Source organism: Felis catus, chromosome B3 (assembly GCF_018350175.1).
Source record: "Felis catus isolate Fca126 chromosome B3, F.catus_Fca126_mat1.0, whole genome shotgun sequence".
NCBI lineage: Eukaryota > Metazoa > Chordata > Mammalia > Carnivora > Felidae > Felis > Felis catus.
The window spans coordinates 55,150,691-55,177,008 of record NC_058373.1 but is presented as its reverse complement, the minus strand read 5'-3'; the positions used below and the strand labels follow the sequence as shown (position 1 = coordinate 55,177,008).

Genomic DNA, 26,318 nt, shown 5'->3' with positions numbered 1-26,318 from the left:
GGCTTAGTAGTTTGGGACTCTAACATAATGATACCAATAAGGATATCCCTTAGTATCACCTATGCATACATCAGAAAAATAAAAACAAGAGATGCAAAATGTAGTGCATTCTATCACAACACACAGATATAAAAATGTATGGAGTTATATGAGTCTAATTTAAATAATAAAATTCCTACCAATCTAGTTAAGAAAGGTCATCATGAAATCTGCATATAAAGTTTTAAATTTCTACTCATTGAAGCTGTGTATATTTTTTCTGTGTCCTAGCTCACTCCTAAAAAGTGGCCATATTCTTCCTTTCACCAGAATTACAGGAACGCAAACGCTGACATTAGTCGGAAAAAATAAAAGCAAAAAAAATGTAAATATTTCTTTAGCCAAAGTTTGGAAACACAGTTGATTACCAGAAGTTACAGGAAAACAAAGTCAACGTAACTTTGGGTTTCTTGTTTACAGACATTTCTGCTCCATCAGGTTTCTTGGAGCAAAGCTCCCATTCAGAATCCAGATGATACATATTTAACAACTTAAGGGAGCAACTGTTGTAAGGATCTACTTAACTCTACACTAGAAACTAAGAGGACTGAACACACAGAGACAGGAAAGAAACCATTCATTTCACTATGCCATATCTGAGGGCCTAAACATTAATGCTACTTCCTAAAGTTCAGGGGCTGATGAATAAGGTCAAACGTTTTGTAATCAATTTCACAAACAGTAGCTATTCCAAGGCTTGCTAGTATAAATCCTGTAGCCCCATAAAAGTAAACCTTTAAAAACAACTGTGTAACTAAAATGTACTTCTGGGGGCGCCTGGGTGGCTCAGTCGGTTTAGGGGTCTGACTGTTGGATTTCAGCTCAGGTCATGATGTCATGGTTTGTGAGTTCAACTCCCATGTCAGGCTCTGTGCTGACAACGTGGAGCCTGCTTAGGATACTATCTCTCTCCCTCTCCCTCTGCCCCCTTCCCTGCATGCACTCTCTCTCTCCCTCTCTCTCAAAGCAAATAAATAAACTTAAAATAAATAAATAAATAAATAAATAAATAAATAAATAAATAAATAAATAAAGTACTTCTGGTTGGGGTGTATTCACAAACTCTCCATCTATATGCAGACCATGTGTAACAGCACAGACCCCCCCCCCTTCATCTCCTCTGAACTCATTGCTTCAAGCACAAGCAGAATTGGGAACAAAGGTGAAGCCTTTGCTCTATCCTGTGCCTCCCTCACAGCCCCAGGGGACCCGGAACACTGCAGGGCAAAATGCACACTTCAGACTGACTGATGCTGAGGCCAAAAAGAGAGATAGGAAGAAAGATGGAGGAACCTGGGAAAGGGCCCTATTCCTCCAAACTAGACATAAAATGATGGAAAAAGGCTTACTATGCACCCAATGCTGGAGTCTCTCTGAGCTTTAGTTGATGTCTCTGAACATTGGCATAATGAAATGTCTGCCTTGGCCACATCGTGTGTGTGTGTGTGTGTGTGTGTGTGTGTGTGTGTATGTGTGTGTGTATCAGATGAAATAATGGACATGAATGCAATACAGCATTATTATCATAATAGAATCATTTTCTGACCTAAATTAACTACTCAACAAAAGGCACTATAAGAGATTAAGGAAGAGAGAGTTTATTACAAATTCTAAGCCCCTGGCTCTCAATCCTGTATCCCTTCTGCGACAAAGTAGTGCCCAAAACTTCAATTCAGAGTACCCAGAACTTCCTGGGGCAACTCAGAATCTTGGAAAGGGGAGTAAGATGAGAAGTTAGGATAGGGGGTTAGGGTGAGGGTTAGAGTAACCAAACCTTCCAAACTCCACAAATTTCTCTAGACTAGAAATGATAATTCAAGCCAGAGTCAACCACCTCAAACCTTCCCCACTAACAGCTCATTACAACAACTCCACTGGGTCCATTCCAACGCCAAACCAAATCCTGGAATAGCTTCAGAGGACCCCTGAGCCTTTATAGGTGTCCTGTGGTTGGAGTAACTATGTTTTCAAACAAAAATCAAGACATATTGTCTGACAAGAATGAGTGTATTTATGGAGTAATAACACATATAACATGGTGAAAAGGCTAAGAAAAAAAGAGTCCAGAATCAGTAATTTCAGTCCTACAAAGCAAGATATTAAAAAGATTTTCCAAGGTGTTTGAAAATCATACTAATCTAAACATTCCTCATTGTTTTTTCAATGTTTACAATCAACCTACGAACAAAACATGGGAGATGTTACAATTTACAATGATTTCAAAACAAAATGTAAATGTTTTAAACCTGCACCTATAAAGGTAATGGTATAGCTATCAAGTTAGGAAGAAAGGCATGGAGAGAAATAAAGTAATTGATCCAAGAGACAGAGGTTTAAGTATATTATATAATGTTTTAAAATAACCAATAGCTGAAAGTCATACCATGATTCTTTAAAAAGTAGGAAGGAAAAGAGAGAGAAAAGGTATAGATATCTAAGTGAGCTACGTCCCCATCTTTCATGGCATGGAACCAATGGATACTGTTTAAATCTAGAAATAGAGGTACAAGCACAGTACATGGTGTCATAAAGAGAAACATGAGAAGAACTAAAACCAAATATGGTTAAAATTGGTTGCCCCAAGAGATGAGGATCTGGGGAAATGAAGATAATTCTTTTGCATCCACACCTAATGCCCATTCATAGCTGCTCATTTTTTTTTAATTTTTTTTAACATTTATTTATTTTTGAGACAGAGAGAGACAGAGCATGAACAGGGGAGGGGCAGAGAGAGGGAGACACAGAATCGGAAGCAGGCTCCAGGCTCTGAGCCATCAGCCCAGAGCCCGACGTGGGGCTCGAACTCGTGGACCGCGAGATCGTGACCTCAGCTGAAGTCGGATGCTTAACCTACTGAGCCACCCAGGCGCCCCCATAACTGCTCATTTTTTAAAAAACATTTATTTATTTATTTTTGAGAGAGAGAGTGAGAGTGCTTGAGCAGGGGAGGGAGGGAGAGAGAGAGAGAGAGAGAGAGAGAGAGAGAATCCCAAGCAGGCTCTGCACTCTCAGCGCAGAACCCCATAGGGGGCTCAAACTCAAGAACCTGCGAGATCATGACTGAGTCGGACGCTTAGCCAAATGAGCCACCCAGCACCCCAATAAGTGTTCATTTTTTTTTAAACATGTGCTGCTACACTTTGATCATCCTCTTTTCTTTAAAGCAATTACCTTAAAAGTATAAACATCTTCTCTCCTAAATGGGGTACTTTCTGTTTCATTGCATCAACTGTTTCATTCATTCACAGTTCCGTTACATTAGTGATCACGTTTTCATTTCACTGTGTTACTTAAAATTCTACATATTGTCTAACTGTGGTTTTGTTCACATGCTCTGACTTTTTTTTATTTTAATAATTTTTTAATTTTGATAATTTTATCTCTTATAGTATTGCATTATTCAATTTAAGTTGTTGCAACCAATATCCTCAATCAATGACTGTTTGAATCTTTAACACATTAACACATTAAATATTGGTAGGTTAAATGGCTTAGTGCAAAGTATTAGAAAGATGTAAGAATTCTCTGCTAATTTTGGTCTTGAGAACTCCAAACTAACAGCACTCTTTCGAACAAGCTGGGTGGTATTTATTCTACTCACACACAGGAAAAACAGCTCTAATTCTAGAAATAAATGAATGTCTTATTTAAGTTGGAAAGCACTAAGATATGTAAAGTCTAAAGTAGACACATTGGATTACTTCCATATCAAAGATTTTATTCTAAAGTTTCACACAGAAAGCATTAACAAAGAAGATAAATCTCTAATGGAGTTACTTTTTTGTGTAAATGAAAGTTTAGCATTCAAACTTTTCCTTTTCATTTCCCCAACCACACCCACCAACCTGCTGCCCAAAAAAAGTCAAGAGTTAAAGCTCAGTGCAAGTGGCAGTAGCATTCGGCAAATTCAAAGTAAAATTCAGAGAGAAAAGAAATGTATGCTATGTGCTAAAAACATACTGCTTTATTTCATCCTCAAGGCAACCCTTTGAGGTAAGTTATTGCCTTTAACATTAAAGACACTATGACTTAGGAAGGTTAAACAAACCACCCAGGGTCCCACAGCTTGGAAGTAAAGAATGGGGATTTGAACTCAGGAAGCCTGCTGCCAGTTCACTCTCTTAACTGCTATGTTATGGCAGAGATGCTTTTGGGGGCAAGATGGCATTTCACCTAATAGCTTTCATGAGGGAATGAGTGACAAACCCCACCAAATGTCCATCAACAAACTACCAATTTAAGCATAAATTGTTTTTACCTGTATTCTAAAAGTTCAGGGGGAAAAGGAAAAATATATTTACAGTCCACTTTCCACTGTCTATTACATTGTTTTAATTGTTAGGTCTTTATCTGTTACTTCTCTTACCAGTTGCTTTGAATACAATGCTTACAACAACCCACCTCCAATCTCTCCAGGGGTGGGTGAGCCTCAGCAGGCCGAATACTCAGATCCAGTTAAGACAAGGCACTTGGAGATTATGTGGGCTAGCAAAAGCCCCTCTCAATGGAGCAAACAGCTGGGCTTTACCATGTCTGACCACATCACTGCAGGAACTGGCCTGTGTACAAGATGTCTGCAGTGTGTCCACATTCCTTAGCCAGAATCCACTTCTGTAAATCTGGCCTCTCTTACAGGCAAGATAGCCTTTCTGCTTCCTATCCCAAGTTCAAACTCCCTTTCAGACAAGACTGGGGAAAAAAAAAGTTCAGGGGGCTTTTATTTCATATACATGTGACGTATTTAAATCCTTGGGCAAGAAAGTTAATGAGGCTGACACTACTCCATGCATGAGTGACCTACTTTTTTGAATTGTGGGAGAAAAATATGATGATTTACTCCTCTCAAGCATAAGTGTGCAGGGGACCCAAAGGCGTGCCCCCCCCCAACTGTCCATGTAACATGGCTCAAGGTAATATCCTAATATCCCACTGTCCCAGTTTTTAAAAATAATAATTTTCACTGTCAAAAATGTGATAGATCATGAAAAAAAAAACTCTAATATACAAATTAGCTACACATATTGTGACCCACACATCATGACTTTATTAGTTTTTTGACAGATTTTTTTTATCAAGAAGAAAATATAAAAGAAAAACCATGAGCACTATCTAATAAGGGGATCCACTACTACTCCAACAAACTTTGCAAGCTCTCCTCGATTATTTGGGTGCCTTTATCCTGGCCCTTTTTGCTAAAGGCAGAGGTCACATCTACTAGCAGTGATTTGAATATCACATGTGACTATTCCAGCCCATCTGCCAGTCACAACATCTCAAGTAATGAAACTTGGAATCCTGGTAATGAAAACGGCTTCCATGGCCTCGTCAAGCTTTCAGGGGGCTCTTCAGATCCAGGGACTCATTTCTGGATTGTCTGGGTCAACACTGGCTGGGACTCAGACAATTCTGGTTTTCTTCTTTGAAGGCATAAGCCTGCCAACCTCTCCAACCTACATCGTGTAGTGTTATCCTTCTGGTTTGTTTGTAAATCTCAAACTGTTCTATGGTGAAAAGTTTGCTAAAACGTAAAATAATAAGACTGTAACCATGCAATTATAAATAAACTGTTCCAGTTTTTCATAGTGACTCAGACATAGTATTTGCTCTGGGAAGAAGACAAGCAAGCATGCAAAGAGTGTCACCACAACAGGTAAGACACAAACATCAAGGTGAGACTGGGGAGTCCAGAAAGGAGTAGAGGGTACTTGGCCCCATCACACAGGGTAGGCTCAGAAGAAAGCTCTCTGAGCTATAACTTGATGTCTCCCACTTGTAAAGAGGAATCACTAGTTTTATTTCAGCCCACTGCTGAAATTCCTCTTCAATTCTCTAACTCCATTAGCAAATAACTCTCTGGTTTACATGTTGGTGTTTCACTGTCAGACTGATTATCACCTTTTTTCCTGGCTTCCTCCTTCCTCTCTATTTCATTAGGACAATATAGCTAAATATCTTTTTGTGTTCACGATGCTTAGTTCTGTTCTCTTACATTCCAGACACAGACCTCACCCTCCCTAAGATGTGGAACATTTCACTATCAGCTTCAGATCTCTGCCAGGTAGGCTAACCTGCCCACTCTCAGCCCCACCCTCTTGTCCCACTCCTTCCCTTTATCGTCTCAGCCCTCACTGGTGCACACGCCTCTCCTCCATGACATACATGCTAAATCCAGACCCTTCTTCCATCTTTATACTTGCTCTTTCGTGTTTCCTTCTTTTAAAAATTTTCTTTAATATTTACTCATTTTTGAGAGACAGAAACAGAGTGCGAGTAGGGGAGGGGCAGAGAGAGGGAGACAGAATCTGAAGCAGGCTCCAGGCTCTGAGCTCCAGGCTCTGAGCTGACAGCACGGAGCCTGACGTGGGGCTCAAACTCACAAACTGTGAGATCATGACCTGAGCCAAAGTTGGACACTTAACCAATTGAGCCACTCAGACGCCCCTCCCCCATGTTTCCTTTTTTTTTTTTTTAATTTTTTTAAATGTTTTTATTTATTTTTGAGACAGAGACAGAGCATGAGCGGGGAAGGGGCAGAGAGAGAGGGAGACACAGAATCTGAAGCAGGCTCCAGGCTCTGAGCTGTCAGCACAGAGCCTGACGTGGGGCTCGAACTCACAAACTGTGAGATCACAACCTGAGCTGAAGTCGGACGCTTAACCAACTGAGCCACCCAGGCGCCCCTGCCCATGTTTCCTTTTTAATGTATAGTTTCACTTCCCCCATAGTGGTAATCCTCCTCCCCAATTAATCCCAACCACCCTTCAACCTACCAACACAATACCAGACATAACTCTCAAAAACCTACATACGCTATATTATAATTACATTTTATTTCTGGCTCTTTGAACACTACATTTATTTTCTCAATAATGTATTAATTCCAAGCATTTGATAGCAATCAACAAATTTAAAAAGTATGCTAACTTGACTACTTGGCTAATTTCTTTAACAGGTAAAACAAAGAGCAACATGTATGACACACAACATATTGAGCCATATGTGTGTATTTGTAGTATATATTTTATTTTTTTAAATTTTTTTAACGTTTATTTATTTTTGAGACAGAGAGAAACAGCATGAACGGGGGAGGGGCAGAGAGAGAGGGAGATGCAGAATTAGAAGCAGGCTCCAGGCTCTGAGCCATCAGCCCAGAGCCCGACGCGGGGCTCGAACTCACGGACCTCGAGATCGTGACCTGAGCTGAAGTCGGACGCTTAACCGACTGAGCCACTCAGGTGCCCCTGTAATATATATTTTAAATAATTATATGTTTAGATTCTCTCCCCTGAAACTTGTCTCTACCCACTCTGTTTCAAAACTAATAGGTCTTCAAGCAGAGAAACAATGTCTGTAATGCCTAGAATATCCTGGAGTCTATTTAGAAGCACACAAGATAACATTGACGGAATACCTTAGTATATATAAAGTACAATTAACAAAGATTAATACTATGTCTTTGGTGTCATAAATAGGCCAGCTGCAAATGCCACTAACATGGAAACTGTCTAATAGTGAAAACTATTTCTTATAAATTAATCTATTTAAAAGAAAAATATTTCGGGATGCCTGGGTAGCTCAGTTGGTTAAGTGTTCGACTTCGGCTCAGGTGATGGTCTGGAGCTTCCTGAGTTGGAGCCCCGCGTAGGGCTCTGTGCTGACAGCTCCGAACCTGGAACCTGCTTCAAATTCTGTGTCTCCCTCTCTCTCTGCCCCTCCCCAACTCTCTCTCTCTCTCTCTCTCTCTCTCACAAGAATAAATAAACATTAAAAAAATTTTTTTTAATTTTTTTTTCAACGTTTATTTATTTTTGGGACAGAGAGAGACAGAGCATGAACGGGGGAGGGGCAGAGAGAGAGGGAGACACAGAATCGGAAACAGGCTCCAGGCTCTGAGCCATCAGCCCAGAGCCTGACACGGGGCTCGAACTCATGGACCACGAGATCGTGACCTGGCTGAAGTCGGACGCTTAACCGACTGCGCCACCCAGGCGCCCCAAAAAAATTTTTTTAAAAGAAAAATATCTCATACATATTTTGAACGGCTAAGGTTAGCTAAACAGTAATGTATAATGGTTTCATACCTTGGTTATTTTGCTGATATGCTAATCATTAATTTATTGTGATCAGTGAAGTCATCAATGTTTTTAATTCAGGGACCAATGTATTTCCTTCAAAAAAATAAGTGTAGAGAAAATACTCGTATATGAACATCTGATTCTATTTATTTCTTTAGCAGAAGAGAAACAAAAATCCCAAAGCAATGAAACAAAGGTTTTCAGCCCACAAATTGGTGCACATTTCACTGTGGCAGGTTGTTTCAACTGATCAAGACCAAAGATAGAGCCAGCCATTTGTGGCCAATTCCTAAAGACAACCGTCACAAAATTCATGGTGCAGCCTTGAAAAGGGTGTGTCTGGAGGTGCTGCTTGAGGGATCACTTTCCCTACCACCCGGTGGGGTAACTCACAGCACAGGCAGCAGAGAGGTTGTCACATCAACAGTTTCATTTGCTCTGCACCCTAAACTATGTTTTTGCGGGGATTTTGTGTTGATGAAAAGCAATAGTCCAAGAACTTAAAAGTACAAGAATTTAGGTTACCATATCAGGGACTCTCTCTCTCTCTCTCTCTCTCTCTCTCTCTCATACACAGCCTAAGAAAGCTGAAGAAACAGAAAGCTGCAAAGAACAGTTCCCAAAATCCAGAGGTCATTTTAGACTCACAGTCAATTTAAATCCTGTTGGAATCTTTTAGAGGTGACTAGAACGTGTGTGCACGCGCGCGCGCACGCATGTGCACACTTTTCTTTGAAGGAAAAAAAAAAAGAAGAATTTAAAGCCACAGGGTACACCATAACAGGAAACTAGACATTGAACCATGAAGACCAGAAGCACGGCTATGTACAGTAGGTGCTAATCCTACTTTCTGCCTCTGGTCCTCTGGATTAAACAACACTGAGAACACAGAAGTCTGCACAAACTATTGAACCATCCAAGTGGGCCCCAAGCTTCTAAAGGCCATGACCGGACTAACTTCCTGTCATGGTCTGCACTGAAATTCTGCACTACAGCTCTCTAAGGGAGGGGGAGTCTATGTCTGGCCAGCTGGCATCACTGAACCCCTGGCTGGTTATATAAAAGGTGTTCCCATCTACACATAGGGAAAGGTGTATCTGTTTATTAAGTTGGAACTTTACTATTTGATTCCATAAATAATGAGGATGGATTGCCTCAAAATAGAAAAATGTGCATGTTTCAAATTTACATCTTGCTGGCACCTGAGAGGGTCTGACCAACGACACCATGAACATACATGGTGCTTCTAGAAATCTGCTTCCCAGAACTCTGCAACCCCTTGACCTTACCTATGAGTTCAAGGATTATTGTGACTTTTCTTTTTTTGACTGTTACTCCATTTAGTCAAGCTAAAGCCATGTTGTACTTTTCCAAAGGGTAGATGAAATTATAGAAATGACTGAAACACAAGTAAACTAAGAGAGTGGACCAGAACTCCGCAGTGAAAGGCAGACCCGGGTGGTGTCTGGGGAGTTCACTGATCCTTTCAGTTCCCTTCTCTCCTCTTTACCACCAACAGAAGAAACCATGATTCCTACCACTTCCCAGAAAGTCTCAGACCAAGAGCTCTGTCCAAGGAGATAATAATATCTTCCGAATGCGCTGGCAGCCCCACAAAAGATGGGAAAACCAGCCAGTGAGGTCAGGTTTAGGAGAAAGAATGGGGTCCTTCAGGACCTTGTAGTGCACAGTGATTTGATACTCTGGTTCCGAGGACCAATTGGACAAACAGGTAGAGCTCCAAAATGTCATTTCTCTATTGGTATTTAAAACTCAGAACGGCTTTTCCAATAGAAACAATGTTAATAGGTGGTGGTTTGGTCCCTGGGCTAGTCAAATAGCAGTCTCTATCAGCTAAATAGGCTATTGTAGGCTGGTCTGGGAACCTGACCACAATTTAAAATGTTGTTTCTATGGGAAAACACATTCCACGGCAGGCAACCAGAAGGAAACTTGGCTACTCAAACCCGTGGTCCCTGCAGCTACAGTAAGCTGCCCAGTGAGCTGTGAGAACTGAACACCTTCATCTCAGGCCACTCCATAGTCTTGAGGCGGCAGCTGGAATCGGAACTTGCCCAGCCCCAGGCCCGGTGCCATCCCCCACGCCTGCACGAGCCTGTCAGGGCCAACAGGAGATAGCCATAGGTCAATAAAGCAGGGACTTAAAAACCGAGGAGTAGATACCAGAAACTAGTGTAATATTGTGTGTCAACTATACTCAAACAAACAAAAAAAACTGGGAGTAACTGGCTATTCTAATCCTTACTGTACCTGATTTCTTTAGAGACCAGAAGGTTCCACCACACCAGTAACTATAATATGAGAACAGTATCTTGGACTGGTTCACAGACCAAAAGTTTAGTGAGCCGCTTCCAGAAAGACTGGCTTCCGGATGAAGCAAGGGAGGTCAGTTTTGAAGTCTATCTGGGTACCTCAATCTCATCCTCTAGTTACTCAAGCATTTCAGATCTCTTGGAATCCAATAATTGCCCTCTCGTCTGCAATGGGAGTTCTCTTAAGATAGAAAATTCAGATTTATCTTTACAACCCAGCACCTAGGACAACACCTGAGTCTTAAATGGTAAACAAAGGGTTAGGGTTTCAAATGTGCCTCTGACTAAGACAAAAAATGAGAGAGAATTCTGTCAGAGTAGTGAACACTTAATGTATTGAAAAGGCAAATGTTTATAAGAAATTAAATAACAAATTAAAATAATGAAAAAGATAATTACTACTAAGAAATCAATTTCATTTCATCTACTCTTTTTAATTTTAAAACCTTACAATGAAAAACTGAATACATAAGATACCCATAAATGGAATTCATGGGTATGAAAGTAAAATTCTTCCATATTTCAGGTGCACCACTTAGAAACACTTTACAGCTACCAAAGTTTCAGAGGCCTTGTGCCTCAAACTTTATTTACTAGGAGTCAAGAACCAACGGGTCTTCTAAAACATTTATCTACCAAACCCTTTCATCAGAACAGAAACAATGTTTTTGCCAAGGAACAAAAAAATAGAAAATAAATCATTGGTAGAATTTAAGTTTCTAAACAGTCAGAAGTTAGCTAAAACCATGTAGTTCTAAAGATTATTTCATTGAAATTAACAATTCACAGTATTAGGCATAAAAAATTTGATGACTTTTTTTAACTTTGTAACTGAGGCAAAGTTATAAACATTTAATTCTAAACATTTAGATATCTGGAAAAATTTTAAGAAGAATAGTCTAATTTAAATTTGAGGAAATTTGACTAACTCGGGAATTTATCTAGTCCATGTGAAGACACACGGTAGAATAAAAGTAATAATTAGCAATTTTCAGAGACCTTTATAATTTACAAAGTGATCATGTGACTCTTCTCCTGAGTCCTATCAAGAAAATATATTGCTGTGTTCATTTTCAGATGAGGAAACTGAAATTCAGAGAAGTGAAGTAATTGTACAATGGCCACACAATGGAAACATGTCATAAATCACTAATTAAAAACAAAAAGAATTTATTAATAAAACATTCCAACATTAGTACTAGAGATTTTTAGATTAGAGATTAGAATGATGTTTCCATAAATACCCTAACAAGAATGTGTGCCTTTATATAAACGAAATTATGCATAATTGTTTGTATTTTTGTTTTCTTAGGTCTGCAAAAACAAACATTTTAAGACAGATCTTATAAAATATATTGGACAAGGAAAGCAATGGTAAAAGGAACACAGTTGAGAAACACTCACTCCTATAGGCTGGTTCTTCTGTGTAGTGAGTATCATATCCCATACCCTCTAGTGAAGATCTGAGTCAGCTCTTAATATGTTCAGTATTTGGGGGAGTGGGTGGGTCGGAGGCAGTGTAGAGATTCTAAGTGTGGATAATTCAAAACCTACTCATAGCTGCCATTGGAATGTGTTTTATGCATGTAATTGAATATGGGTGTGACTTGTCTTTTGAAAAGTAAATTCAAGCAAAACCAGCAGATCATGCAGGCAACTGTCTGACCTGGCTTAGGAAGACAATGAGCTACACAAAGGCCAGAGTGACCCAGATGATGTTGTAAAAAACTCTCCAGTTTCAGGTCTCTAGAACTTAATCCAGAGGCTGTCGACACGCTGCCCATTACATGGAGAACGTGGCAACTCACCTTTCAACCACCAACACATCTCTTCCCTGAAATCCAAACCAGAAGATTTCCCTCTCAGCTTGAGTGATAACAGCACTGTCCTCTCAACACTTTTGGAGCTCTGGGGAAGGTGTGATAGGGTTCGTGTTGCAAGCTATAATTAAGCAGAATGGGTGCCAAATACCAAAACAAAGCTTCAATGCAGCAACAACCTTTAAGAAGAAAGTGATGCTCACTGGATAGCTGAGGGTATTTTAAAAGTTAATGCTAATTTTATTTTTTTTAACTTTTTTCATGTTTATTTTTGAGAGAGAGAGAGAGAGAGAGACAGAGCGTGAGTGGGGGAGGGGCAGAGAGCAAGGGAGACACAGAATCTGAAGCAGGCTCCAGGCTCTGAGCTGTCAGCACAGAGCCTGACCACAGGCTCGAACCCATGAACCACGAGATCATGACCTGAGCTGAAGTCAGACACTCAACCGACTAAGCCACCCAGGCGCCCCACTAATTTTAAATGTAATAGTGGTACTATATTTATGCTTCTTAAAGAGTTGTAGATTTTAGAGGTACATATTGAAATGGTCACAACAAATTAAATGGTTTTTCATGGGTTTACGTCAAAATAATCTCTGGCAGAGGAAAGAAGTAGATAAAAGAAGATTGACCATTAACTGATAAGGGCTAAACCTGGAGTTTCACTGCATTATTCTCTCTAGTTTTGTATATATTTGAAATTCTCCCCCTTAAAAAGTAAAAAAACAACTTTGAAGCAGCATGTGATCTAGTTCATTCTGATAGCCTTCCTCTCCTACATGCCACCAGGGCAATACACGTTCTTCCTTTTTCATTCACTTGAAGACCTCCTTTTTTTTTTTTTAAGTTTTACTTTTTTAAGTAATCTCTACACCCAACATGGGGCTCAAACTCACGACCCCAAGATCGAGAGTCGTGTGCTCTACTAACTGAGACAGCCAGGTGCCCCTTAAAGACCCACTGTTATCTGTTATCCAACTCAACATTCTTGAGTGGGATGGGGATCCCCATTTAGAAATAACAACAGTCCAGGGTGCCTGGGTGGCTCAGGTTAATTGTCCAACTCTTGGAATCGGCTCAGGTTGTGATCTCACAGTTTCATGAGTTCAAGCCCTGCACCAGGCTCTGCACTACCAGCGTAGAGCCTGCTTGGGATTCTCTCTCTCCCTTTCTCTCTGCTGCTTCCCCATTCACGCTGTCTTTGTCTCTCTTAAAATAAATAAATAAATAAATAAATAAATAAATAAATAAATAAATAAATAAACTTAAGAAATAAAACATTAGAAATAATAACAGTACAACCCCAGCCTCTTTACCATCTTACACAAGTGGCAAGAACTAACCGAAGTTTTTCTCTAAATCTCAAGTATGCAGCTACCAAATAAGGTTAATGTTCATTAGACGAGGAATCTAAGGACAAAGGACTTAACCACACTCTTGCAAACAACTAAGCATGTTAGCCCAGGGGATGGGTTTCCTTAGGCATTACAACTACTTTTTGACATGATCCATTTTCATAAGGATCCCTTGTCTTTCCTTATGACCAACATAAACCCATCAGTTAACAAAAGATGAGTTTGAAGGAAAAGGGATTGATTTGTATCAGGTCCATCCATAAACGGACTGAATTTTGGCGCTCTGTTCACAAGTGGAAGAATTCTTATAGTCATGTGAAATATGAAAGAGAAGGAGGAAATCATTTAGCAAGGAACCCTGGTATGTTTTCTGACTCCTCAATATGTGAGAATGTGTGTTTAACAACCTATTTCCAAGAAAGGGCCCAAATGCAAACGAGCAGAGGGAATCCGTCCAAGGGCAAATTAATTAGACACTGTTGTCTAGAATTCTGTCAGATGTTCAAAAATTTCTATACAAAGTCAGAACTGCTGACAAAAAAGAAAAAAGAAGAAAGAAAGAAAGAAAGAAAGAAAGAAAGAAAGAAAGAAAGAAAGAAAGAAAGAAAAGAAAAGTGGCTTGCATATTCTTGTAAGATTCCTGAAAGGAATTTTCAAAAGATTAAAAAGAAAAGTTTATTTTGTTATTTGGGGTTTATTTTTTTCCTGGGAAGTTAGTAAAGCAGAGAAGATACCTGGTTGGTTGTTTGTTTTTATATTTTTGTTTTCTTATAAACTTTGATTGTATTGGTGATGGGGCGATTTACCCCAAAGAGATGAGAGATATTAGGTAATTTGAGCATTTTTAATGACAAACAGAAAAACAACTGTTATCTGTTTAAACTATTCCTTATTGAAAGCGCTCTTATTTCTACAGCCTGTGAATGAAAATGAAGCAACCACAACTTCCTAGGCTTTATTGCCAATCAGTTAACCAGAGGTTGGTATGTTAGGGTGCAGGGTATAGGAACTCTACCAAAGCATTGCCTAAATTAAAATAATGTATGTTTTTATTACACGTTCCCAGATGCTTAGTAGTTTAATATCTCTTAAAGGTCGACTCTCATTAGAATCAAAGTGTAAATCATTAAAAGAAAATGAAAAACAAGATTTTCAGTTTCTCAAGAGAAATTGCACTCAGAAGAAAAACAACAACAAATAAGAATCCTTTGTACTGAATGAGCATTATGTTGCTGCAGGGCCTGAAGCCAAGGGAAGGGAACGCTCACTTGGACAGCAAAGGCCATGGCTCCTCTCAGAGGTGGCCAATCTGAGTCAGCCTGGCCCCAAATCACGTAAGATGGTCTGCCCACAAAGCACCCAGAGGGAACAGTAATGACAGAGTGAGTTGAGGGAGTTCTGGGTGTATGGAAAGGGAGCTTTCTCAGTTTGGGTGCAGATACTGTGTTTACCACCTAGTACCCCTTTACTTCTTTGAACCCATTCCACATGACTCAGGCCTGGCCCCCGAGTGCCCCATTTCTTTGGCCACAGTGATGGGCATGTGACAGGAGCGGTGCCAAAAGAAATGACCAGCAGGAAGGAGACAAGGCCTGTTCACCAGAGCTACCAATAAAAAAATACAAACTTCTCTGGAGGAGTTGGGGGGGGGCGGCGTATGAATAAGAGATCACACTCAGTTAAGTTTATTTCCCAATAACGGTAACACAATTTGGGGGTAAGAGAAATTTAAAAATCAAAACCTTATCAGCATACTGTCTTTAGGTATAACCAGACCTCCAGAGGCAAAGTGAATTTCCATTAAAATGATATTTTCAAAATGTTTGAAGTTCAAGTTTGCCCCCTTTCCTTCTGAAGTAATCGGTTCCAAAATGAGAAAGTTGAGACTGTGGTCTCCAGATACCAATGGTTGTTTAACTTTTGGCTTTGGCCATAAAAATCCAGCCTCTTTGTATGACTCCAACCCCTCCATAACAGCATTATAATCATCCTCATCACCATAGCGAAACACATAAAACACTATACTAGGAACTTGAAGTGTATTATCTCCCTGAATGTTAGAACAACCCAGAAAGGTGAACATTATAATCTCATTTTACAAGTGAAGAAATTGAGAGTCAAATAGATCAAGCCACTTGTCTGGGGTTCCTTCCTAGTAGGTGGTGGAGCCAGGATTTGCCTCCAGGCATGTCTATGTCCACACTTCCACGCCTCCCTAAAAACATGGCCAATGGTTATTAGCGTTCATTGAAAATGACTCCGCGCTCCTTTAAAATATAGTCTCACAAGCAATCCCACTGTACCCAGCTACCCACAACCAGGCTCAAATAGGAAACAGTGTGAGGTAATTATAACGTATACCCCAGCCACTAGCTCCGGGTTTTCATGACTGAGCTGCCAAATCACTCCTAGCCAACTCTTCAGGAAATGTTCAGACACTTTCTCAGATTCCAGCTAAAACATCAACGATGTGGCCCTAGGGAGTATAGAGCTCACAGGGTGGTAATGGGATATAAAATTTGCAAACTTGAGGTCAGTGGCCTAAACTCTGGGGTGTGAAGCAGCAGCAGTCCATGATAGATTAAAAACTATTTGTCGACTTGAACGTTGCATATCAAGTCCCTCCTTGTAAAGCACTTGGCCACATCACCTTAGACATTAACCCCATCAGTAAGAGGAGAGAAAGATACTCCAGATGTAGTTCTGCCTAGAACCATTGCAAAGACTATAATATCAACAGACTTGAGATGGGGTGTTCATTCTGAGAGTTAAACATTAGGTCTCGTTCAAATGCAGTTAACGCTCAAAAATAGTTGTCACTTGGCTTAGGCAGATGTTCTAAAATTATTGGGATAGATGATACGGAAGAAAGAACAAGAATTTAAGATTTGTGTTTCTTCATTGGCATGTTTCTTAATACAATCTAAAGTATAAATGAGTAGTTTAGACAACTGAGTCAGGCAAGTTAGAAGATAAGAGTCAGAGCTTACAGACCTAAAGTTGCTATGGCCTGTCCCAGGACATTTGACATTCTAATTGCCAGTTTCAAGTGTGAGTGGGGTGCTGGTGGTAGGAGGTGGTGCTGCTCTTCAGACTCCCAGAGAAGGCTCCCCCTTCTTATTCTCCCACCCCCTACCTGGCTGCTCTCACTGGCCACTACCCCAATGGAAAGCCCCATCCTACTCAACCACGCCTAGTATGGAGGCTTCTGTTGACTGCAAGGTAGCACTGAAGAGCTAAATTTCTAGTGCCCACACCAGGATTGACCACTGAGAGGCTTATGGCACTGCCTAAGGCCAAATAAACAAGAACAAGGCAAATGTCCTTGCCTACATAGTGCAGGAAGTGTGCTTATTTGAAGCACAGGTGAGGACTTCAAGACACCAATCACCTTTTCTAAGATATGAAGACAAAGAGGAGGTATAATCTTGTACCCAACAGTATACTTCTACTTAAATTGTCTCTTGCCACTGTGTGGCTCAGCTTCCACATCTATGAAGTAGGGAAGCAAATAAGTACCTTGAGCACTTTTTAATGAACTTTCTCTGGGCTTTGGTTTCAGCATCTGTAAGTTTCTAGACTTGGTCCCACTATGACACTAAGTTATAGTATTTTTGTAAAGAGAGATGGTCTGACTATAAAGGAAGATCTGAGTCATAATTAACTATGCCAAAAAAAAAAAACCTTTCAAATAAGAAGAGTCTTTAAAAGTTACCCATCAAAGGCACCAACCTATTAGACTCTGATTATACAATCTTATAAATTAGTACCAATGGGTAGGAGAAATGGTGAACAATAAACCATTATCCATAGGAAAAGGGGGATGCACCAAACTTTACATGGCAGCATACACAGCAGTTCATCATACATGATGGATTAACCTGCTTTTCCACTGAATCCCTCTAAATGTTTTTGCAGGGATCTTTTCTGACATCCAAGTGTCTTTCTTTTTATGGTCTAGCTCCTCCAGAAGCCCTCAGTCCCCTGAGGAGGCTAGTTAAGGCCACAGGTCACCTGGAATGAGGGGGCTGTCATTCATACCTGTAAGAATGCAGCACCTGCTCTGTCCAGCCCAGATCCCTGGCTGATAGCACTCTCCAACCTAGAATTTTCTCCCAATTGTCACCTCCCGCCTCCTTTAATCCTTCTCCTTCCCTCTCCTAACAAAATCGTTATCTCTGCTTTTTCTTTTCAAACATCCCAAGACTGCCAAGTAAAAATTTTAAATTTTACTTAGAATTTATTTTTCTTAATGTTGTAACCCTTATTTAATATCTCTATCATCTCTATTTTATTTATAGCTCAGTTTCTGAAGTTACCTGCAAAGAGAAGAAAAGGAAGATGAGATGAGATGGTGATGATGATGATGATGATGATGATGGAGGAGGAAGAAAGGAAGAAGGAAGAGGATGAAGAAAAGAAGGAGAAACTGTTGATGATAAAGATGAAAAAAGAGGAAGGAGGCAAAGGAGAAGAAACAGAAAAACAAAAGAAAACAAACCCTGTCTCTGGAATACATTCCCTTGATTAATAGAGATATTCCTATACTTCAGTTCAAAACCACGAACTTAACAGCAGACATAATGTGTCCATAGGGCCCACATAAATCCTGTCTCCCAACACTAACATCATAAAATGGTTGTACTATATTTGGACTTAGATGTGTTTGGATACTTATATTTGAATGTAAGTATGACTGATGGTCTAGGAATTCACAACCCTTCAACAAAACACTGAACCAAATCACTTGTCTCAGGGAGCAGCTCTCCTAACTCGGAGCCTGCTTGCCGTCTGGAATACATCTTCGGCTGGGAATGGTGGAGATAGGGAATTTTCCTCTCTCCCTTCCGCTTGGAAGGGCTGAATAAATAGACTCAGCGATAATTTCAACAACAACAACAAAAAAAAAAAAACCACTTGAGAAAGTGGTAAAGTCTCAAGAAATAAAAACTAGGATTCAATATAATAGAGCAGCAGATCTACAATCCAAATTTGACAGTACTCCTCATGTTAATTTTATTTTATTAACGGTGTGACTACCCCATTTACGACAGAAATAACAGAGTTCAGTTCGCTATAATACCAACTATTGGCAATCGCATATCTATTTTTATGGTCAGTTATAATCCCTGATTCCCCCAAAAATGTTTCTGAGGCAAATTACACCAACAGATATAAGAAAAGGAAGCTACTAACAGAAGCTGAAAACAAACTCTCATACAGAAGGAAGGCAAAATACACAAAATACCTAAGTTAATAAATTAAAGTGATCACGCATTAAATTTGTCCCTGTCTTAAAAGCTAAAGGAAAAGGGGGGGAAACTTTAGGAGTCTGTTAATTCTCATATTTGAAAAAACAAAATTTGCCAGTTGAAGAGGAACTGTAATCTTATTCCTGGGTTGCATGAGTTCTTTAAATGCAGAAGTGTGGGCAAGCTAAGAACAATGTCCTTAACATTAATCTAACAGATCATGAAGATACATTGTTTATGTAGCATTTTTCATTCAAAGTTACAGCAGCAAAATACAATGCAGTATCTCCAATGAAGAAGTCAGTCAATGGGACTTGATGAAGTTAGAGTTAAAACATCCGATCACCTTCTCAAAAACCTAATCCCTACTGTGGTAGCTAGTCTCCAAAGATGTCTCCCCACATTCCTCCCCCCTCTGCAGACACATGCTGGTGCACACATCAAGAGGTAGGGCTTATTAGTCCATGCCCCTGAGTCTGGATGAGGCCTGTGACCTGCATGGATTTCCAGGTCATGCCAGTCCAGGCGAAGTTTGAAGAAAGTCTGGTAGCTTCCATTTTTGTGCCCTTGGAATCCTGAGGTACACTGTGAAAAGTGTGGCTGTGCTGCTGGAGAGTCTATGTGGAGAGGCCACGTGGAGAAGGAGACAATCTGAGACCATACGGAAGAGAACCGAGGAACCTAGCCAACACAGATAACACATCTGAGCCCTTCCAGCTAGCCCTCAGTCATTGAAGTCAGCTCCGTAGTCAACTCGTAGGGCTAAAGCATGTGACCAGAGGTCAAAAGGTTATTCTTCAACATCCAGACCCAATAGACACTTAACCCTGAGCAAGGCCTGCACTTCACCTGGCGCTCAGTTTCTCCATTTGAAAAAACACACTCAGTGGCTCCATCCCCAGGGACAGGCCCAGGCAGGAGGCCTCAGAGGAGAGCTTTAAAACTTGGAAAGCACCCAGCAGAGCCTGACAAGTGGCTCTTTGCTTCCTTTATTCCCCTCCTCTGTCCTTAGATTAACCACACCAAAGTAAACAGTACTGCAGGCTCCAGTCTACAGAACCAGAAATACACGTGAAGAAGTCATCTCGCTCACTCCAGCCCCATCAGACACTGTGGGAAGCAGAAACAAGATTCCCCACTGTGCCCTGTCCAAATTCCTGGCCTGCAGAATCATAAGAAATAATAAAATTGTTGTTGTTTTAAGCCACTAAGTTTGGGGTAACTTGTTACATAGCAATAAGAAAATCAAAACACTCACAAATGAAACTAGCTTGTTTCCTTATAGTAGAGGAACTAGGGATGGTTTGTTTCTCTTTAGTTTTTTATTAACGGTGCTATATCGTTTTTATGTATAGTAAGTTTTAAGGCGCATGGAGGTGGGGGCACCCTAGGTGTGTCTTCCCCTTTGCCTCTCCTCCTGACCAACCAAGTGGCCAAGTACTGCTCATGCTACTTCTAGAACGTCACATGAGCCTTCTCTTCCCCCACCTCCACTGCTCAGGCCATCAATCACTCTCACCCTGACCCCTCTATTAGCCTCCCAGTCCCCCTGACTCTGGCCTCCCTACCTCTAAGCCACACACCTTTCACACATCCACCAGAGCAGCAAAGATCTCATCACGCTCCCATCTTAGAATCCCATACTAGTTCACCATCCTCACCTTTCACAGCAATCAGATAGTAACGTTTTGTGCCCTTTAGTCCCTCTCCCACTCCTGACGGTGTCACCATCTACGGACAGGTAGTTGCATACTGCACAAATCCAGGGGGCACTACGTTCCTAGGCTACACTAAGAAGTGTTCCCCTCGAAGGTGTGCAATGCAATCCCTGCCCAACTATACTCAATGTCCCTCAGTCCCTTCACACGTTCCCTTCATAGCTTTTTCACTCAACTTTTTTCCTTATTTCTCTCCTCTATTTCCTCCAAGCTCTAATGTATGTAATTTACCTTACCAGTCAATCAAAACTGGTCAGTCAAAAATTGTCTATTGAACACTAACCACATACCCAGCTCCTCAGTATCCCTAGTGATAAATAAAACAAACAAGAACTCTGCCTTCCAGAAGTTCTCAGTCCTAGTAGACAGTCACTTATTTATCACATAGACGAGAGGTCGGCAAATTTTTTCTGTAAAGGACCAAGTCGCAAATAATTTAGTTTTGCCAGCCACACATTGTCGTAACTACTCCACTCTGCAGCTGCAGCAGGAAAGCAGACGTCGATGATATATAAACAAATGGGCACGGCTTTGTTTCAATAAAATCTCATTTACACAAACAGGGCTTGGGTCACTGTTTGCCAACCCCTACCGACTTTCACCGTGAAGTCTTTTCTGATGAATCCTATTCCCACAGTGATGCTTCCCTTGGCATATGACTGCATTTGCCTTCATTAGATGTTGAGTCTCTCCCACAGCAATGATAGGGAAGATTCTGGGGAAAGGAAAGTATCAAGAGTATGGGAGAAAGAAATAAACTTACCAGGTATAAGATTTATTATAATTGAGAAGCAGTAAAATACACTGGTTAAGAGCACTGACTGTGAGGCCAGATTTCCCAACTCTGTCTCTTACTAGTTTATGTCCCCAGAGGAATTACTGAAACTCTGTATCCCTCAGTCTCCTCATCTATTAAATGGGCAAGCAGGTATAATCTTTCTCATAAAGAAGTTATACATTAAATGAATTAATGTATGTAAAGTGCAAACCTCAGTGATATACCAGAGCTTGCTAATATTTACCATTATTACTGGAATCTCATGTAAAAATTACATTATATTAATGGCTTTGAGCTTAAAGGCAACCATGGTAAAAAACGAAACATAAAAAATTAAATAATTTATCATGTTGGTTAAAAACTTAACACACATTACAGTTTCCACTGAAAAGAGAAACATCTCTTCCAACTCTATTCTGACAAATTTTTCACATAGGACATGAGAACAAAAGATTCTGAATGACATCATGAGGAACGTGTCCCATTCAGAACCATGGGCAATGCAGGACAGTACCTGTGATGGTTACCTACCACCCTTAGTAAAAGTTCAAGGTATAATATAATATAATATAATATAATATAATATAATATAATATATTAATATAAATTAATATAATACTAAAATATATGTGCGTCCAAAGACCTCACCAACTCTGACATTCTATAATTCCTTCTGTGTTTTATTAGTGTCTTTGTAGAAATGTTAGGGTAAGTTTCTTGTTTGACAAATTTTAGTGTATTATTAACTATACTTGGGATGTGTGAACTAGCACGAAGAATATTAGGAATTTTAAGTGGAATTTTACCAAAGTCTTAGTCCTACATTTTTGATCAGTGGAATGAAAAACCAAAACCACAACTAAAATTAATGGAGAAAGAAAACTTAATATTAAGAATTTGTCCTTAAAATTTAACCTTTGTGTGCCTCGGCTCTCAAGCCATAAAAGCTAATAAAAGGACCCATCCAACAGAAATGCTGTGAGCATCAAATGAGTTATCAGATGGAAAACACTGAGAGCAGCGCCTGGGACATAAATGTCATCTAGAAGTCACCTACTAGTGCTATAATTGCTGTTGTTATTTCTGGGTTTTTTAAAGGTGTTTTTTATTTATTTATTTTGTGGGGGGCAGTGGCAGAAGGAGGGAGTGACAGAATCCCAAGCAGGCTCCGCACTGTCAGCACAGAGCCTGACGCGAGGCTCGATCTCATGGATCCTAGGATCATGACCTGAGCCAAAATCAAGAGTTGGATGGTTAACCAACTGAGCTACCCAGGCGTCCTGCTGTTATTTGTTTTTACTTAATCCTACCCCCCATGCCCTCTGCTACCTTCCCACTGACTCCTGGTCCTTCCCATAATGGATTTGACTTTTCCTACCAAATATGAAGCTCCTGCAGGCTACAGGCTGGATGTCTCTGCATTCCACAGAGCTAAATTCAGGCTGGCCTTCAATCAAGGCTTCCTGAATTAATGAACTCTTTGAAATCCCATCTAATGATCAGTTAGTGTTAAAATCTTAGGAGTCCTGCCTTTGATGATTTTATAATCTGATGGGAAAATGAAACTTAACAACGGCTGCCATATAACTCCGGCCTTATTTCAGCCTTCTTAAAAAAAAAATTTCATGGAAAAAAATTCTAAGTTGCATCAGTAGGGCCCATTTGTGGGATTGGTTTCTAGATGCAAAGAAATTGTTAATATAGTTTCCTTCTATTTCCAAAAAATATTTGAAATCTTATATTCATATCAAAAACAAAGGTTAAACTTCACAAATTGGTTGTTTGGTTTATTGAAGGGAAAAGCAAACAAAGTCTGGGTAAATACCCTAATAATCTGTTCAGTATTTTGCTTGATAAGCGTCATTGGCCTAATAATATAATCTTTTTAATCAGCCACACAAGACAACAAAGGAATATTTCAATGATCCTTAGAATTCCTAATAAGCTTGGAGGGATGTCTGCACTTCCTTTTCCATCAGCCTGGACCTCATCTCACGGTAGGCTGATATATGTTTTAGTTAACACGCAATACCAACAACTTACGCATTTTTGTAAACAACCTCTATGTCTTAAATGCTACAAAATGAGTCATAACATAAATCAGTATTTTGTGTCCATCTTCTAATTTAAAATGTGGAGTTGCTAAAAACTTCTATTTAAAAATATCTTTTTTTTAAAAGTATTGCAATATTTTAGCTTAACCTTTTCAATAAATACAAAGACAAACCATACCACTGCAGGAGTCTTTTCCCCATATTATTAGCCTACCTGACTTCAGATGAAGTCTTAAAGTCATCTTTGTAAAGTAAATGGACTTTATAAAGTCTACAGAACTTTGTGTCCCCTGTTAAAGTTCTTTATTTGCATAACAGACTTCAGTGTAATTAATCCCTTGGAGTTTGCCAGCACATAATCTACCCTGTGTACCAACTGTCCCGTGTGGATTTTTCTGGTAACAAGACCTCTGGAAAAAATAAACAAACAAAGACAAAAAAAGTATGCAATAGGGGACAAATTATGTGAAATACACCCAGTGTCATACACTTATAAACCAGGCAACAAGGATAGAAATTCTCAATCTGTCTTATCAGATTTGGGAAAAATGGGTTTCATTCTAAAGACTTTTTTCCCCTTTGACAGGAAACTGCAATATTTCCTTATTTCAGAGCTAAAGCAAAAGGCAATATATATAACACATAACATAATAATATATATTATAATATAAATCTATAAATATGATAGTATATTATATATAATATGTATGCATTATATATAACATATAAATATTTATTTATTAGGATAAATGGTTCCTAACTACTGCTATTCAAGTAGAGCTGTGTGTTTTTTTAAATCAAATAGTCTCCCACACATTTGGCCTAATCACAGAAGTTAAGAATTCAGCTGAGAAACATTCTTGTGAACTGAAATTCGAACAATAAATCTAGGATTTTATTGTTTCTCATAAAGTCGCTTCACACATGTTAAGCAGTGCCCCAGTCAAAGGAAAACTACTATACATGTATTATTTGAAAACATTTTTGAAGCTTCCAAAATTCTCCTTTCAAAATAGAGAAAAATGCGATTTTTGCAGAGTGAATGGGGACCACACTCATTCCATAAAAAAAGGATTTCCTGTAAAAACAGAAATTGGCAATTTCGTCTAAGAAAACACAGCGAAAGCTGGGAAGAAACTTGAGGATGCTTAAATTTCCACTGTGGAACAACTTCTGTTGCCCAGTGGGAAGGGGAAAACACACACACACACACACACACACACACACACACACACACACACACACAAACACCTGCAACAGGATGGAAGAGAAGAAGACAAGCTAGAACTACAGTCTTTAAGGGGAAAAGTTAGGCACATCCCCAGTCTGTGAGGCGGGGTGCGAACAGGAAAGGGATACATATCCCAAGAAGATGACCAAGGCAAATTCCGTAGTCACCTGTCACATCCAAGAAAGACAAGGAGGTACTGGTGGAAGAGACGAGATGAGTGCACAGTGGACACTGGTGAGTTTAAAGCACATTTTAACCAGAGGAAATATTAGTGAGGTGCTGAAAGTTGCTGCCACCAACTGGGCATCAGGCAGACTTGGGGTTACAAATCACTTTCACTTCAGAAATTGTGCATTTCCATCAAAATGGTCAACAGGTTTTACTGCAGTCAAAGAGGTTAGTTTTGAAGCTGGCAATATTTTAACTAGCGAAAAATAGAAATTTTAAGCAATAACTGGAAAAACGTTACCCACAAATGCTTTTCCTGATGATTTATACAGCAGGGCATGGTTAAAAGACTTATTCATGGGAGACTAAGAGCCATAAGCAGAGAAAATACCTTTTAAATGCTATTCAAATTTAAAAGCAGAATTGGTACTTATTTAAAATCTACGGGAAAACCTTTTCTCCAGAAGTTCTACTTTTATTAACTTATACCACATATAAATTTACACATGTACACACATAGGCATGTAGGAGAATTTGGGAATAGCAAAAAAAAAAGAATAATATAATCCAGAGAGCCATCATTAGGGAACTGTTCCAGCCATGTATGGTATTCTTTGCACCAAGAGAAGGCACAAGGTAGATCCATATGAATTAACAGATGGAGGCACTAAAGATATATAGAAGTGAGCAAGGTTCAGAACAGTACGTACAGTATATTGCATGTATTAAATAGGATACACAGTATACATCTACGTATATGTATGTATGTGTATACAAATATATATCTCAATATGCATATATATGCCTATAATAGTTTTACAAAAATGGTGTCTGAGAGGTAAGAGGGAAAGACTTTTAACTGTATATCCTTTTAAATTATTACTTTTTTACCTCCCCATATATCTATATATCTATATCTATCTATATATCTATATATACCTATAAAACCTTATAGATAACATGAGAAGCCTAAAAATAAAAACCTTTATATTAGTATATATGACACAGCAAATGTTAACCATAATTATTTTTCAGATCTTTATGTAAAGTCTTATAGATAACATGAGAAGGAGGCACACTCATAATCACTGTTCTATTAATAACACGTTTTTAGGAAGGCTCTATGAATAGCTTGCAATAGAGTAACATCTATGTTAGTAACCAAATACTATGAAGAACACAGAGAGGTGTTGCCCTGTAATCGTAAAAAAAAAAAAAAAAAAAAAAAAGGAAAACCCAAGAGAAATAAGTGGCGGTATGAGTAAATCTATGGACATTCTGTTAAGCAACAAAGTAAAGCTCAGTTTCTGTTTTCACATTGAGTTTGTGCCTCCCAAGGAAACAGGCTGGTTGGTGTTAGCACAGAGATGAGACAAATGTCTGGCTGGGCCTGATGTCTCCCTGCAGACTTTCATCCACAAATTTAAACCCCACTTCCTTTCTTCCTATAGGAGCAATGCCATCGAGCTGAGCTATTATGATAATATGTATAGCAGAG

General features: G+C 39.5%; 1 protein-coding gene across 1 annotated transcript in view; it reads right to left on the bottom strand.

The window, feature by feature from the left end:
* The window catches only part of FBN1 (fibrillin 1), a 233,592-nt gene that overhangs the window by 205,601 nt on the left and 1,673 nt on the right, over positions 1-26,318 (bottom strand). The window lies entirely within an intron of this gene.